Consider the following 14,809-nt stretch of genomic DNA (forward strand, 5'->3'; position numbering starts at 1 on the left):
AGGGGAGTCTCTGACAGTGGCAATGGGAGTGTTCTTGTGGCAGGATCAAGAGAGGCTCCAAGAGGAGGAAGTCTCCCATGGTAACCTGAGGACAGCCTCCAACCATAGGAGAGCTTCCATACAGGGTAGCAGGAGGCTGAGATAAGGAGTAAAGGCTGTCTATAAGCAAAGCAGAGGGTTGTCTCCCACCAGGGTCAAGGGAAGCTCTTCTCTGGGTAAAGCATGGTGTCTGACCAGGAGTGAGGAAGGCTCAACTGTAGCTGAGGGAGGCTCAATGAGGTTGAGAGAGGTCTCAGAGCAGAGCTTAAAGAAGTTTCATTCAGGGCCAAGGTGAGTTCCAAATCATGGCTGAGGACAGTCTCAGAAGGGTGAGAAAGGTATCTTCTGGAATGAAGACAAAGGAAGTCTCAGGGGAGGGCTAAAGATTAGCAGTCTTTGACCAAGATGGAAGGGCCAAGAAGGGTCTCTAGTCTAATAAGGCTTGGACCAGGGTCTCCAACATAGGTCAAAGGTTGCCTCTGACCAGAGCAGAAGGAAGTTCCAACTGAGGCCAAATCTTGTCGCTTATGGGTATGAGATGTGTCTTTCAGGGGCTGAAGCAAAATCCACAACCAGTAACCAGAGCAAATTGCTGAGTAGAGCTAGAAGGTTATTTCTGACTGGGGAAAAGAAAGGTCTGTGATAGTCTCACACATGAGCTGAGGGGAGGCTCTAATGGGATCCAGGATGATCTCCAGGGCAAAAGTCATTCTCTGATGGGTACAGAAGTTTCTTCCAAGTTCTGAGACCATCCTCTGGCAGGAGCTGAGGAGAACCAAAGGCAGGTGGTCTCTGACTAGAAGAAAGAGAGATCTTTGATGGGAGCAAATGTGGGTCTCTAACAATAGTCTAAGGAAGCTTGTATCAGGACAGAAGGAGGTCTTTGCGAGGCTGAGGGTAGTTTCTGAGGAGTGTCTCAGGAAGTTCTTAATGAGGACTAATGGTAGTTTCCTACCAGGCCTTGAGGAACACTACAGTAGGCTTGAGGGAGGATTTAACCAAACTGAGTGAGTCTCCATCAAGTGTAGATGCAGACTCTGACCAGAGCTGAGAAAAGCCAAAGACATGGGTCAATGGTAGCCTCGAAGTTGTATCATGGGGGTCTCTTTAAAAAGCAGAGGATGAGTCAGGTAGTGGTGGTATATACCTTTAATCCTAGTACTCGGGAGGCAGACCCAAGTGAATCTCTAAGTGTGAGGCCATCCTGGTCTACAAAGTGTGTTCCTGGACAGACAGCGTTAAATAAAGAAACTTTGTCTCAAAAAATCAAAAAACAAAAAAACAAAAAAAAGATATGTTGTAGGAAATCTTACAGCCAGTGATTACCTGCCCACTGGGGCGTGGCCTCTTATACTGTTTATGCCTATGTAGACCATGTGTCCGGCCTCTTTTCCAGCTGCAGGATTTGGTTTCTGATTTTCATTTCAGCAGTGGATTCTGATTTGTGAGTCTACCCCTAAATAAATAACTGTCTATTTCTCAATTCTGAGCTAGTGTGAAATTTCTTTTAAGCATCCTACCACAAAGATGAGGGTGATTTCTTAAGGCAGAGACATCTAACTTGTCTTCAATAGGCCCTGAGGAGAGCATGTCCTAGGAGGATCAATGGAGGCAAGTAAGAGTGCCTAAGGCTGTCTGCTATTACACCACAGTTGAGGGCATCTCCAGCACAGTTAAAGGGTGCTACTGAAGACTGCTGCAGGCTTTCTCTAGGAAAAGCAGAGGAAGACTAAGACAAGCACAGAGGGAAGTCTCCCTCAGTCTCAGGCTCTGAGGAGAGCTAGAGAAGTTCCCAGGAAGGCCAAGGGTGGTGCCCCTGAAAATTATCAGAGGACTGGAGAAAGCATGTGGTAAAAACTGGGTGACTTGTCTGAAATCCCTTTGCGCTTCCCAAGCCACCGGGTGATACCAGATCACTTTAGGGAAGCTGCACTTTGACAAGGTAGAAAGGGTAATGTCATAGAGGGACAATGTTATTTTTCTATTTATTTTAAAACAAATCCAATAAAATAACATTTTCTGTGGTAGAAATGAAAATATAGTCATTATTATGACAACAACAAAAAGCTGAATTGTTTCAACACTCCAGGCTTTTATCTTGTATGTTTTTAAGACTGATTCGTTCTCCTTAGCACTTTGAAATTTTTTGTGTTACTATAAAAATTCTGGAAATTCATAGAAACAAACGTTGATATAAAAACAAATAACATGATATCCACAATCTTACTCTCCAAAAAAATTTTAATATCTTAAAAATTCAAATATATATGCAACAATTATGTTTATATTATTGTTTTGTTTCAAATTACTTCCCATTGTAAAACAAATTGATGACTATATATAATAACATCCCAAATCATCTTTTTTCATTTGATTTTTGATTTTTGTTTCTTTAGAACAACCTTTTTTATTTTACATACAAATCTCTCCCTTGCCTCTTCTCACTCCCCCTCAACCTTCCCCCACTCCCCTATCCACCCCTCAGAAACCTCCCATGGGGAGTCAACAAAGTCTGTCACATCACTGTGAGGCAGGACCAAGGCTCTTCCCCTGTATCTAGGCTAAGCAAGGTATCTATCCATAGGAAATGGACTCCAAAAAGCCGTTTCATGCCTTAGGATAAATCCTGATCCCACTGCCAGTGGACCCGCAAACTTCCCAAGCCACATAGTACCCACATTCATGGGGTCCAGATCAGTCCTATGCAGGTTCCCCAGCTGTCAGTCCTGAGTCAGTGAGCTCCCACTAGCTCAGGTCAGCTATTTCTGTGGGTTTCCCCATTGTGGTCTTGATCCCTTTGCTCATACTATTGCTCCTCCCTCTCTTTGACTGGACTCTGGGAGCTCAACACAGTTCTTAGCTATGGATCAGTTCTCAATGAAGGTTCTATGATGACAATTAAGGTAGTCATCAATCTAATTACAGGGGAAGGCTAGTTCAGGCACCCTCTCCACTATTGCTTAGAGTCTTAACTAGGGCCATCCTTGTGAATTCCTGGGAATTTCCCTAGTGCCAGGTTTCTCGCTAACCCCATAATGGTTCCCTCTATCAATATATCTCTTTCTTTGCTTTCCCTCTTTGTCCTTCTCCCAACTTGACCATCCCATTCCTTCATGTTATCCTGCCCCTCCCATACTCTCCCCCATGCTACCAATTTACTCAGGAGATCTTGTCCATTTCCCCTTTCCAGTGGGACCCATGTATATCTCTCTTAGGGTCCTTTTTGTTACCTAGCTCCTCTGGGATTGTGGACTGTAGGATGATTATCCTTTGCTTTATTCATAATAACCACTTATGAGTGAGTACACACTGTATTTGTCTTTCTGGGGCTGGGTTACCTCACTCAGATTGGGTTTTGAATGCATTGGTACACGAGGCCACTTCCTAAATATAACACCAATATCACAGACACTGAGAGCATTAATTAATAAATGAGACCTCCTGAAACTGAGAAGCTTCTGTAAAGCAAAGGACACTGTCAACAGGACAAAAGGCTGAAATACACTTAAGGAAATGTTCAACATCCTTAGTCATCAGAGAAATGCAAATCAAAATGACTCTGAGATACTATCTTACACCTGTCAGAATGACTAAGATCAAAAACACTGAAGACAGCTTATGTTGGAGAGGATGTGGAGTAAGGGGAACACTCCTCCATTGCTGGTGGAAGTGCTAACTGGTACAGCCACTTTGAAATCAGTGTGGCAGTTTCTCAGAAAATTGGGAATCAATCTACCTCAAGACACAGCAATACCACTCTTGGGCATATACCGTAAAGATGCTCAATCATACTACAAGGACACTTGTTTAACTATGTTCATAGTAGCATTATTTGTAATAGCCAGAACCTGGAAACAACCTAGATGCCCCTCAACTGAAAATTGGATAAAGAAAATATGGTACATTTATACAATGGAGTATTAGTCAGTGGTAAAAAAAATGTTACCCAAATCATCTTTATATTGTACTGAAATTACCAGAATTCAAAATTAAGACACCAAATTCATTTTAAACCCAAATACATTTTTCCCAAATGGAAAAGTCATCCAGCATGAGTTAAGCCAGGTTGCTTTAAATCCAGTCAGCTTGCTTCAGTTCATTAAATACTGACATAACTGTGACTTTTTGGTTTTGCTTTTTACTAATCTAAACTGAATAGAATGGATGTCTTGCAAGGTAGCAGTTATTAAACCTTTAATTTAATGGTCTACAAAAATGTCATTTAAAATGGCTAATATTCAAAAACAGAAGTATTACCACCTCCAATGATTCACTTCTTCCCTTCATTTTCAGGCACAACATCAAAAATCAAGGTTGTGTTGCCAGGATATTTGAAGTAGTTACATTTCCTTGACTATGTTACAGTATGGGTTTCTTCTTTTGTCTCCTCATATTAAAAGCTGTGATTAACTACACATTATAGTGTATAAATAAGACAATATTAGAAACAGGATCTGTTTTATCTTGTGAATTTTAACAGTAATCCATATATGTATGTATACATGTGTGCATATGTATACACACACAGACACACACACACACACACACACACACACACACACACACACATATATATATACATAACTTGTGGTCTCCTGATCTAGTGCTTGTTCTTTCTAGCTAGTAACATTTCACAGGGAAACATCCTCATTTATTCTTTCCTTCTTAGCTCCTTAAGTGTCAGTTTTTGTCCATAGTATATTGGCACGATGTAGGTTTTCTGTTGACTTTGTTTTAAAAATGTTTAGATGAGAAAATACAAACATGGTATGTGATATGTGATATGTATATTCCAGATAGAGTCAAAATTTCACAAGACAGCCAAAACTTTAGAAGCACTGATGCAGAAATTACTGACATACAAATACATGTGTTGGTTGAGAAATTAGAACCATAAAGGCAGTAGTGACTTGAATCCCTTCTCTATAAGTTGAGATGAGATAGATGAATACTCAGAAAAAAAGTAATTTTAAAATCTGCTGAATTCCCATCCTAGGAATAACAGCAATCTTGGGTATAAATACATGGCAGTACAAGGAACAGTTGCTTTCTGTTAGTTTATCTATATTATATTAGTGTGTACTATAATTGTATCTATAGCAATAGCAGCAGTAGCAGTGGCACACAAATAGGTAAAAGTAATGATAGCATTTCCTAATATCTTGTGATGCACTTAGGTTCTAAGTTTTTTTTAAAGTGTGTGTGTGTTTGTGTGTGTGTGTGTGTGTGTGTGTGTGTGTGTGTGTGTGTGTGTGTGTGTGTGTGCAGGTGTAGCTGTAAGCATGCTACAGCTCTTATGAGGAAGTCAGAGGACAACTTTAGGGAGTCGGTGCTCTCTCTCCACCATGGAATCCATCTGGGAATCAAACTCAGCTCCCATAGCACTTTTATGTGCTGAGTCATTTCCTCAGCTCTGCTCTAAGGTCTTCAGCAAATTATCTAGTTTAATTTATACAATTACTAGGAGAAGCCAAAGGTGTAAATGCCCGTACTACTTATAGTCAGAAATATAAGGTGTAGAATGATCACATAACTATGTCAAAGCTACAGGACTAGTAATGAAGCTAGAATTTGGATCCAATTACCCAGGTTCCAGAGCCAATTTGTTAATCTTGCTATTAAATATTTCCTATAAAACATAAATATTATATGTCAGTCTTTGAGAATTACAGAACTTTACATATTAAAATTTTTAATTTCTTTTGTGTATGGATGCATATGGGTATTTGCATGTGGTGTACATGCTTATAATGTGTGTGTGTGTGTGTGTGTGTGTGTGTGTGTGTGTGTCCAGGTGCATGTCCCTCTGCATCTTGAGGAGTCCAGTCTCTATCACTCTTCTCTCTCGCGTCCTTCTCCATCACTCTTTATCTTATTGCCTTCATGTAGGGTCTGTCACTAAAGCTGGAGCTAGCATTGTGGCCATCAAGCTTCAATGATCCTATCTTAGACCCCCAGAGCTCAAGGATTGCAGGCACCTGTGAACCCATTGAGATTTTTCTTTAAGTACTTATTGGGATAAGTAGAACTCAGGTCATCGTGTTTGTGCAGAAAGTCAGTTACTATAATTTTTCATTTCTTGCTTGTAATACAAACATGAGTTATATTTCATAATTTTATATAAACAATAAAATAATTCTCTCCAGATAGGGCAAAAATGACATTGAAAAGCCAATTCTACCCACAGTTTTTTCCAACAGTAGAGACAACAAGAAATATAAAATATCACTATTGCTCCATAGCTTCATAAAGCACTTGATAGAAGTATAGGACTATTGAAAAACTATAGCTTCAACATAGTATTTCATGCTTATAGACAATAGTTCAAAACAAGTGGTGCATATGTGAGAACAGTGTCTGCATACATCTTCAAGGCAAAACGAACACTTTTGAAGACTAAACCAGGATTTCCATCATTTAAGATACCTTGAACTGTTCCACACTGTGAAACCTGCCATCTTCTTGAAATTTATACAATAACATTTCCAAACTCTCAAACCCTTAGTTTTTCAAATAAATGACAGCTTTTCTGTCCTTTGGTGTCCTGAGAACTGCCTGCCTGCTATCTCATCCTTCACACTGTCTAATCTGTCCTTCCGAATAGATTCGTACTGACAGAGTCTAATCACTAGCTGGCAACACATCTCTAACTGTAAGTGATAAGCAGGAGACTATAGACTCTAAAGTACTGTAGAATTATTAAGAAGACAATTCTCAATGTTCAGGGAAGCTTTGAACTCTTATTCAATCAATTATACTTGCAAAATCACTTTTAGCCCACTCCACGAGTTCTTTCAAATTTTCTCAAGAGCCTTTTTTAAAATATATATATATATATTTATTTATTTAAAATTTCCACCTCCTCTCATCCTTCCATTTTCTTTTTTTTAAAGTAATTTTATTAAATTATAAAAGTTTCCATTTCCGCCCCACCTCCCAACACCCTCCCACTCCCCCCACTCCCTCTCCTCCTCCCTCTTCGTCCCTAAGGGCAGACAGGGTTTCCTGCCCTGTGGGAAGTTCAAGCTCCTCCCCCTCCCTCCAGGTCCAGGAAGGTAAGAATCCAAACAGACTGGATCCCAAAAATCCAGTATATGCAGAGGAAACAAGTCCCAGTGTCATTGTCAATGGCTTTTCAGAAAGACTCCGGGCTAGCCACATTCAGAGAATCTGGCCACATTCAGAGAATCTGGTTGGATCACGTGCTCGTTCAGTCCCAGTCCAACTGGCATTGGTAAGCTCTTGTAACATGACGGGGGCCGGCTTGTCGGGGTATCTGTCCCGCCCAGTGCTCAACAGCTGGCAAGCCCCAAAGGAAAATCAACCACACAGAGATCTCTATAAGTTATAAAACTGATTGGCCCATTAAGTCAGGCTACTTATTAGTTCTTATAACTTATCTTAACCCATTATTCTGATCTATGTTAGCCACATGGGCTCAGTACCTTTCTCGGTCTGACAGCTTACATGTTGCCTCTTCGGTGGTCTGTACAGGAATGGCTGAGAGAGCTTCTGCTTCCAGAATACTCCCAGTCTCTTTGCTCCACCCCTACTTCCTGTCTGGCTTTCCCGCCTATACTGCCTGCCTGGCCAATCAGCGTTTTATTAAAATATGATTAACAGAATACAGATAATTCTCCCGCACCAAGCTCTCATTAGATCCGTCCCCATGTATCAGTGGGTGATAGCATCCCTCTCAGTCCTTATTTCTTTTTTCATTTTCTTCGTCCTTCTGCTCCTCATTTGGACCTTGGGGGCTCAGTCCGGTGCTCCAATGTGGGTCTCCGTCTGTATCGTCATCCATCTCCAGATGAAGGATCTATGGTGATAAGCAAAATATTCATCAGTATGGTTATGGGCCAAGGCCGGTTCAGGCACCCTCTCCTCTGTCCAGAGAACAATCTGGGGATCTCTCCTTGGACCTGGGATCCCATATATAATCAAGTCTCCTGTAATCCCAAAAATGACTCCCTTAGTTGAACTATATTCTTCCCTGATCCCATATTCATCCTTCCTCCCTCCCCCACATCCCGGTCCACCGAGCTTTGCCCATTCCTCCCCTACTCCCTTCTTTCAAACCGTCTCCCCTTCCAACAACCATCCCACCCCCCCCCCCCTCATGCACCCGAGGTTACCTGGGACTCTTGTCTATTTCCTACCTCCTGGCAGATAGCTAAATAATCTTCATCAGGTTCATCTTCTTATTTAGCTTCTCTAGGATCATGAATAACAGGCTCAAAGACCTTTAATTATGGTTAGAATCCATTTATGAGTGAATACATACCGTGTTCCTCTTTTTAGGTTTGGCTTACCTCACTCAGTAAAGCGTTTTCTATTTCCATCCATTTGCAAGCTAAATTCAAGATGTCATTGTTTTTTATCGCTGAGTAAAACTCTAATGTGTATATGTTCCACAGCTTTTTTAACCATTCTTCTATTGAGGGGCACCTAGGCTGCTTCCAGGTTCTGGCTATTACAAATAGTGCTGCTATGAACATAGTTGAACAAATGCTTTTGCAGTATGTTAGGGAATCTCTAGGGTATATTCCCAAGAGTGGAATTGCTGGGTCCTGAGGGAGGTTGACTCCCAGTTTCCTGAGAAACCGCCACACTGATTTCCACAGTGGCTGCACAAGTTTGCATTCCCACCAAAAATGGATGAGTGTTCCCCTCATTCCACATCCTCTCCAGCATAGGCTATCAGTAGTGTTTTTGAGTTTGGCTATTCTGACAGGTGTGAGATGATATCTCAAAGGTGTTTTGATTTGCATTTCCCTGATCACTAAGGAGGTTGAGCATGACCTTAAATGCCTTTTGGCCATTCGAAGTTCATCTGTTGTGAATTCTCTGTTCAGTTCAGTACCCCATTTTTTAATTGGGTTAATTAGAGTTTTAGTGTCTAGTTTCTTGAGTTCTTTGTATATTTTGGAGATCAGACCTTTGTCTGATGAGGGGTTGGTGAAGATCTTCTCCCAGTCAGAAGGTAGCCTTTTTGTCTTACTGACAGTGTCCTTTGCTTTACAGAAGCTTCTCAGTTTCAGTAGATCCCATTTATTCATTGTTTCTCTTATTGTCTGCACTCCTGGGGTTCTGCTTAGGAAGTGGTCTCCTGTGCCTATATCTTGTAGACTACTTCCCACTTTCTCTTCTATCAGGTTCAAAGTGGTCGGATTAATGTTGATGTCTTTAATCCATTTGGACCTGAGTTTTGTGCATGGTGATAGATATGGATCTATTTTCATTTTTCTACAGGTTGACATCCAGTTATGCCAGCACCATTTGTTAAAGATGCTATCCTTCTTCCATTGTATACCTTTAGCTCCCTTGTCAAAAATCAGGTGTTCATAAGTTTGTGGGTTAATATCCGGGTCTTCTATTTGATTCCATAGGTTGACTTCTCTGTTGTTATGCCAATACCAAGCTGTTTTCAACACTGTTGCTCTGTAATAGAGTTTGAAGTCAGGGATGGTAATACCTCCAGAAGTTCCTTTAATGTATAAGATTGTTTTCCTCTGTGTCTGTTGTTATGTCCACCTTTTCATTTTTGATCTTATTAATTTGAGTGTTCTCTCTCTGCCGTTTGATTAGTTTGGCTAGGGGTTTGTCGATCTTGTTGATTTTCTCCAAGAACCAGCTTTTTGTTTCATTGATTCTTTGGATTGTTTTCTCTGTTTCTATTTTGTTGATTTCAGCCCTCAGTTTGATTATTTCCAGTCTTCTAGACATCCTGGGTGTATCAGCTTCTTTTTTTTTTTAGAGCTTTCAAGTGTGCTGTTAAGTCTCCAATGTGTGCTTTCTCCGTTTTCTTTAATTGGGCACTTAGTGCTATGAACTTTCCTCTTAGCACTGCTTTCATAGTGTCCCATAGGTTTGAGGATGTTGTGTCTTTATTTTCATTAAATTCAAGGAAGACTTTAATTTCTTTCTTTATTTCTTCCTTGACCCAGGGGTGATTCAGTAGTTGACTGTTCAACTTCCATGAATTTGTTGGCATCCTGGGGGTAGCACTGTTGTTGAATTCTAACTTTAATCCATGGTGGTCTGATAAGACACAGGTGGTTACTAATATTTTTTTGTATCTGTGGAAGTTTGCTTTGTTACCGAGTATGTGGTCAATTTTCGAGAAGGTTCCATGAGCTGCAGAGAAGAAGGTATATTCTTTCCTATTTGGGTTGAATGTTCTATAGATGTCTGTTAAGTCCATTTGATTCAATACCTCTAATAATTCTCTTAATTCTCTGCTGCGTTTCTGTCTGATTGACCTGTCCATTGGTAAGAGAGGAGTGTTGAAGTCTCCTACTATTAGTGTCTGTGGATAGATGACTGCCTTGAGTTCTAGAAGTGTTTCTTTTACATAAGTAGGAGGCTTTATATTAGGGGCATAGATATTCAGGATTGAGACTTCCTCCTGGTGAATTGTTCCTGTTATGAGTATAAAATGTCCGTCTCCATCTCTTCTGATTGATTTTAGTTTGAAGTCAATTTTGTTGGAAATTAGAATGGCTACACCTGCTTGTTTCTTAGATCCGTTTGCTTGAAAAACCTTTTCCCAACCCTTTACTCTGAGTAGATGTCTGTCTTTGTAGTTGAGGTGTGTTTCTTGTAAACAGCAGAATGTTGGATCCTGTTTTCGTATCCAATCTCTTAGTCTGTGCCTTTTTATAGGTGAATTGAGTCCATTAATATTAAGTGATATTAATGACCAGTGGTTGTTGACTCCGGTTATTATGATTTTTTTGTTTGTTTGTTTAATAGAGTTTGTATGTGTCCCTTCTTTGAGTTAAGCTCGTGAAGGGTCGCTAGATGTCTGAGTTATTGTAGGCAGTGTTGGCGATGTTGGATTCCTTGGGTTGCGATTTTCCTTCTTTTACTTTCTGTAAGGCTGGGTTTGTGGCTACGAATTGTTTAAATTTGTTCTTATCCTGGAATATTTTGTTTTCTCCATTGACAGTGAATGATAGCTTGGCTGGGTATAGTAGTCTGGGTTTGCATCCATGGCCTCTTAGTTTCTGCAGTACCTCTATCCAGGACCTTCTGGCTTTCATGGTTTCCATAGAGAAGTCTGGTGTGAGTCTGATAGGTTTACCTTTATAAGTTACTTGCCCTTTTTCCTTTGCAGCTCTTAATATTCTTTCTTTAATCTGTATGTTTTGTGTTTTGATTATTATATGGCGAGGGGATGTTTTTTTTTATCAAGTCTATTCGGTGTTCTGTATGCTTCTTGAACCTTCATAGGAATATCATTCTTTAGGTTGGGAAAGTTTTCTTCTATAATTTTGTTGAATATATTTTCTGGGCCTTTGATCTGCAGTTCTTCTCCTTCTTCAATCCCTATTATTCTTAGATTTGGTTTTTTATTGTGTCCCAGATTTCTTGAATGTTTTGTGATGAGAATTTGTTGGATTTGCTGATTTCTTTGATCTGAGCATTTATTTTCTCTATGGTATCTTCAGAATCTGAGATTCGTTCTTCTATCTCTTGTATCCTATTGGTTATGCTTGATTCTGTAGTCTCTGTTCATTTACCTAGATTTTCCATATCCAGCCGGCCCTCGTTTTGTGTTTTCTTCATTGCCTCCATTTCAGTTTTCAATTCTTGAACTGTTTCCATTACCTGTTTGATTGTTTTTTCTTGGTTTCCCAGTGTATCATTCACGGATTTACTCATTTCTTCAAACTTTTTGTTATATTTCTCATCCATTTTTTTACTCATTTCTTCAATCCTTTTGTTGTACTTCTCATCCAGTTCTTTAAGGGAATTATTCATATCCTGTTTAAGGGACTCTATTGCTTTCATCATGGCATTTTTTTCCAATTCTTCTGAATTAAGAGGTTCAAGTCCTTCTATTGTAGGGTCATTGGGATCTGGTGATTTCATGTTGTTTTTTAGATTGTTGGAGGAGTTCTTGCCTTGGCATCTGCCCATCTTTTCCTTCAACTGCTCTATATTGGATCTTCTGGTACCAGGTCAGGTTCCCTTGTTGAGCAGGGACTTCACTGACAGAATGTCTACCTTTCTTCAGGCAGTCTATTGAAACACAGTCACTCCCTCGCCCCGGGTTGCAATCACAGCCCCGTCCCAGCATGCAAGGGAGCAGCGGTGGGGAGATCTTGTGGCCCCAGGGGGAGGGGAGAAAGAGAGGGAGGTGTACCTGGATGAGGGCTGGGATGGGATTCGGGAGAGCTCAGCAGGGTATAGCCACCACTGCAGGGCAACCAGAAAGTCGAGGGGGGTGGGGAAAGTCTGAATTCCTCCTAGCCGAAGTCCTCGGGCCACGAGCACCTCACCCCTCCTCCAATGGATGTCTGCTAGAAGATCACTGTCTCTTGCTGGTCAGGAATGTGGCTGAGGTGATTCAGGGCCTGCCTGTCAGGCAGGCTCTCAGAGCACAGGAACTGCCCCTGCCCGGCTGAGCCCACAGCCCAGGCTCAGAGTGCCAGGGAGCAGCTCTGAGGAGATCTTGTGGCCCCAGGGGGAGGGGAGAAAGAGAGCCCATCCTTCCATTTTCCTCCCACTCCTTACTCCCCCCACTCCCCCTCCCCCTCGCTCTCCAGCCCTAAGAGAAGTCAGGGGTGCCCTGCCTTGTGGGAAGTCCAAGCCCCCCCCATCCTAGAAAGTTGTGCATCCAAACAGACTAGGCTTCAAAGAAGCCAGTACATGCAGTAGAATCAAAACCCGGTGTCAAACCCATCACACAAGATGGTTGCTAACCAGCAAGGTTGGAAGATTTTTTTCCCCTATTTTTATTCATTAAGGAATCAGCTATTTCTATAACACCTTGGGGAGGAGCAGCAATAGGCAGACACAGAAAGAGCATTGTATAAGCAGTAAACCACCACCTGTCAGCACTCCATATGAACTGAGTTTTCGATCAGCCTTTACCAGAGATGTGAGGAGTAAGTGTTATTTGTTGACATGGACATAGCAAAGTTCACTTCAGAAGCTATGGTTAAAAAAAGGTTTTCCACCCCATTATGACGATTTTAAAATATGAAATTCCCAAAAAGTGGTTCACATTGAAACTAACAATGGTAAAACTAAGAAACCGAAGCACAGATTAAAGGTGTAGGCTGGCATTGTTTTGCCCAGGACTTCAAGAATATATAATCCACTCTAAATCTGTGAGACTCCGTGGCATAAAAACATAGGCTGGTGACAGTTTAGCTTATTCTACCCTTGAAATGATCAAAGGATTACCATACACAAAACTTAGTGTACCGTATGAACATTTATCAACAAAGAACTAGATTTAAATTTTTTACTTTATTATTTTAAAAGATGTTTTCATTTTATGCACATGAGTGTTTTACCTGCATGCATGTATGTGTACCAAATATATGCCTGGTGCTAGAGGAAGCTGGAAGAAGGCATTGGATGCCCTGGAACTGGAGCGACAGAGAACTGTGAGCTGCCACATGGGTGCTGTAAATCGAACCTGAATCCTCTCAGGAGCAGCTTGTGCTCTTAACTGCTGAGCTATCTCTCCAGCCCCTAGGTTTAAATTAAGCTTCACTTAAACCCAAGCTAAGAAAAAATCCTTATAAATAATGTTTTTCTGTTGATTTTGAGTATTTCTACTCAGTCCCCAAGCTTAGAAACTTTGGCGATGTCATGCAATCCTCTCAGCTTCTAAAGTATCAACAATGATTTTACTGACAGTTTTCTTTAATGTTTTTGCATGCCTTCAGGGATTGCTGCGGTCTATGATGACACATATTTGACTCAGGAAATTGAGATAGAACCAAATTGACTCAAGATATTTTGTCGAGTCTCTTTTAAATACATATATACATCAAAACTGTTAATAGTTTGCATAAAAGTTGAAGAATTTGAAGCAAAATACATAGAAAATACATTCAATAAAATCAGCAGATTTACTAAACTTAGGGAACAAGATGACCATTGAGAGAAAGGCACTCAGAATGATGACCAAGATCAGAAAAAAAAGCCTCAATGTCATATTATAGTTAAAGTTTAACTATAACAAAGAATATTAAAAGTAGCACATATATAAAGACAAATTCATCAAAGTTACAGTAACTTTCTCAACAAAAGCTCTAAAAACCAGGAAGACATGGAACAATGTATTTCAAGATCTCAAAGACAACAGCTATGAACCAACATGACTTTATGCAGCACAGCTTACTATAACTGAGAAAAAAAACTCCATGATAATATAAAAACTATAGGATTCATGACCATTATGCAACACTACAGAAAATAAGTAAATGAATACTACACACTGAAAGAAAATTAAACCTACCTATGATGATATAGGAATGAATAAACTGTATTAGAACAGATAATGAACAAAATTTTAGAATTAACACATTTATTTCAATAATAAATGTGAATGCTAATGGTCGTAATTCTCCAAACAAAAAACACAGACTATCGGATTTGATAAAAAAAGAAATTCAATCTATTTATTGCCGCCACAAAATGAACTTCATTGGTAATTATAGACCCAGTATTAGGTTGTAAGGATTGGAAAAGGTATTTCAAACAAACAGAGGCATAAAGCAAACAGATATTGCTGTTCTAATAATTGACAACATATACTTTAAACCAAAATTACTCAGGAGAGATAAATAAGGTTACTTCATAATGATTAAGGGAATCACGAATGCACAATCTCATATAACAGGAATCAATCAATCAAGACAAACATAAATTCATATAAATTGAACAACACACTGCTGAATGATAAGCAAGTGATCAAATAAAGCAGAAGGGAAATTTAAAATTATGAGAATCAAATGAAAATGCA

This window comes from Myodes glareolus, chromosome X, assembly GCF_982192425.1.
Source record: "Myodes glareolus chromosome X, mMyoGla1.1, whole genome shotgun sequence".
Classification (NCBI taxonomy): Eukaryota; Metazoa; Chordata; class Mammalia; order Rodentia; family Cricetidae; genus Myodes; species Myodes glareolus.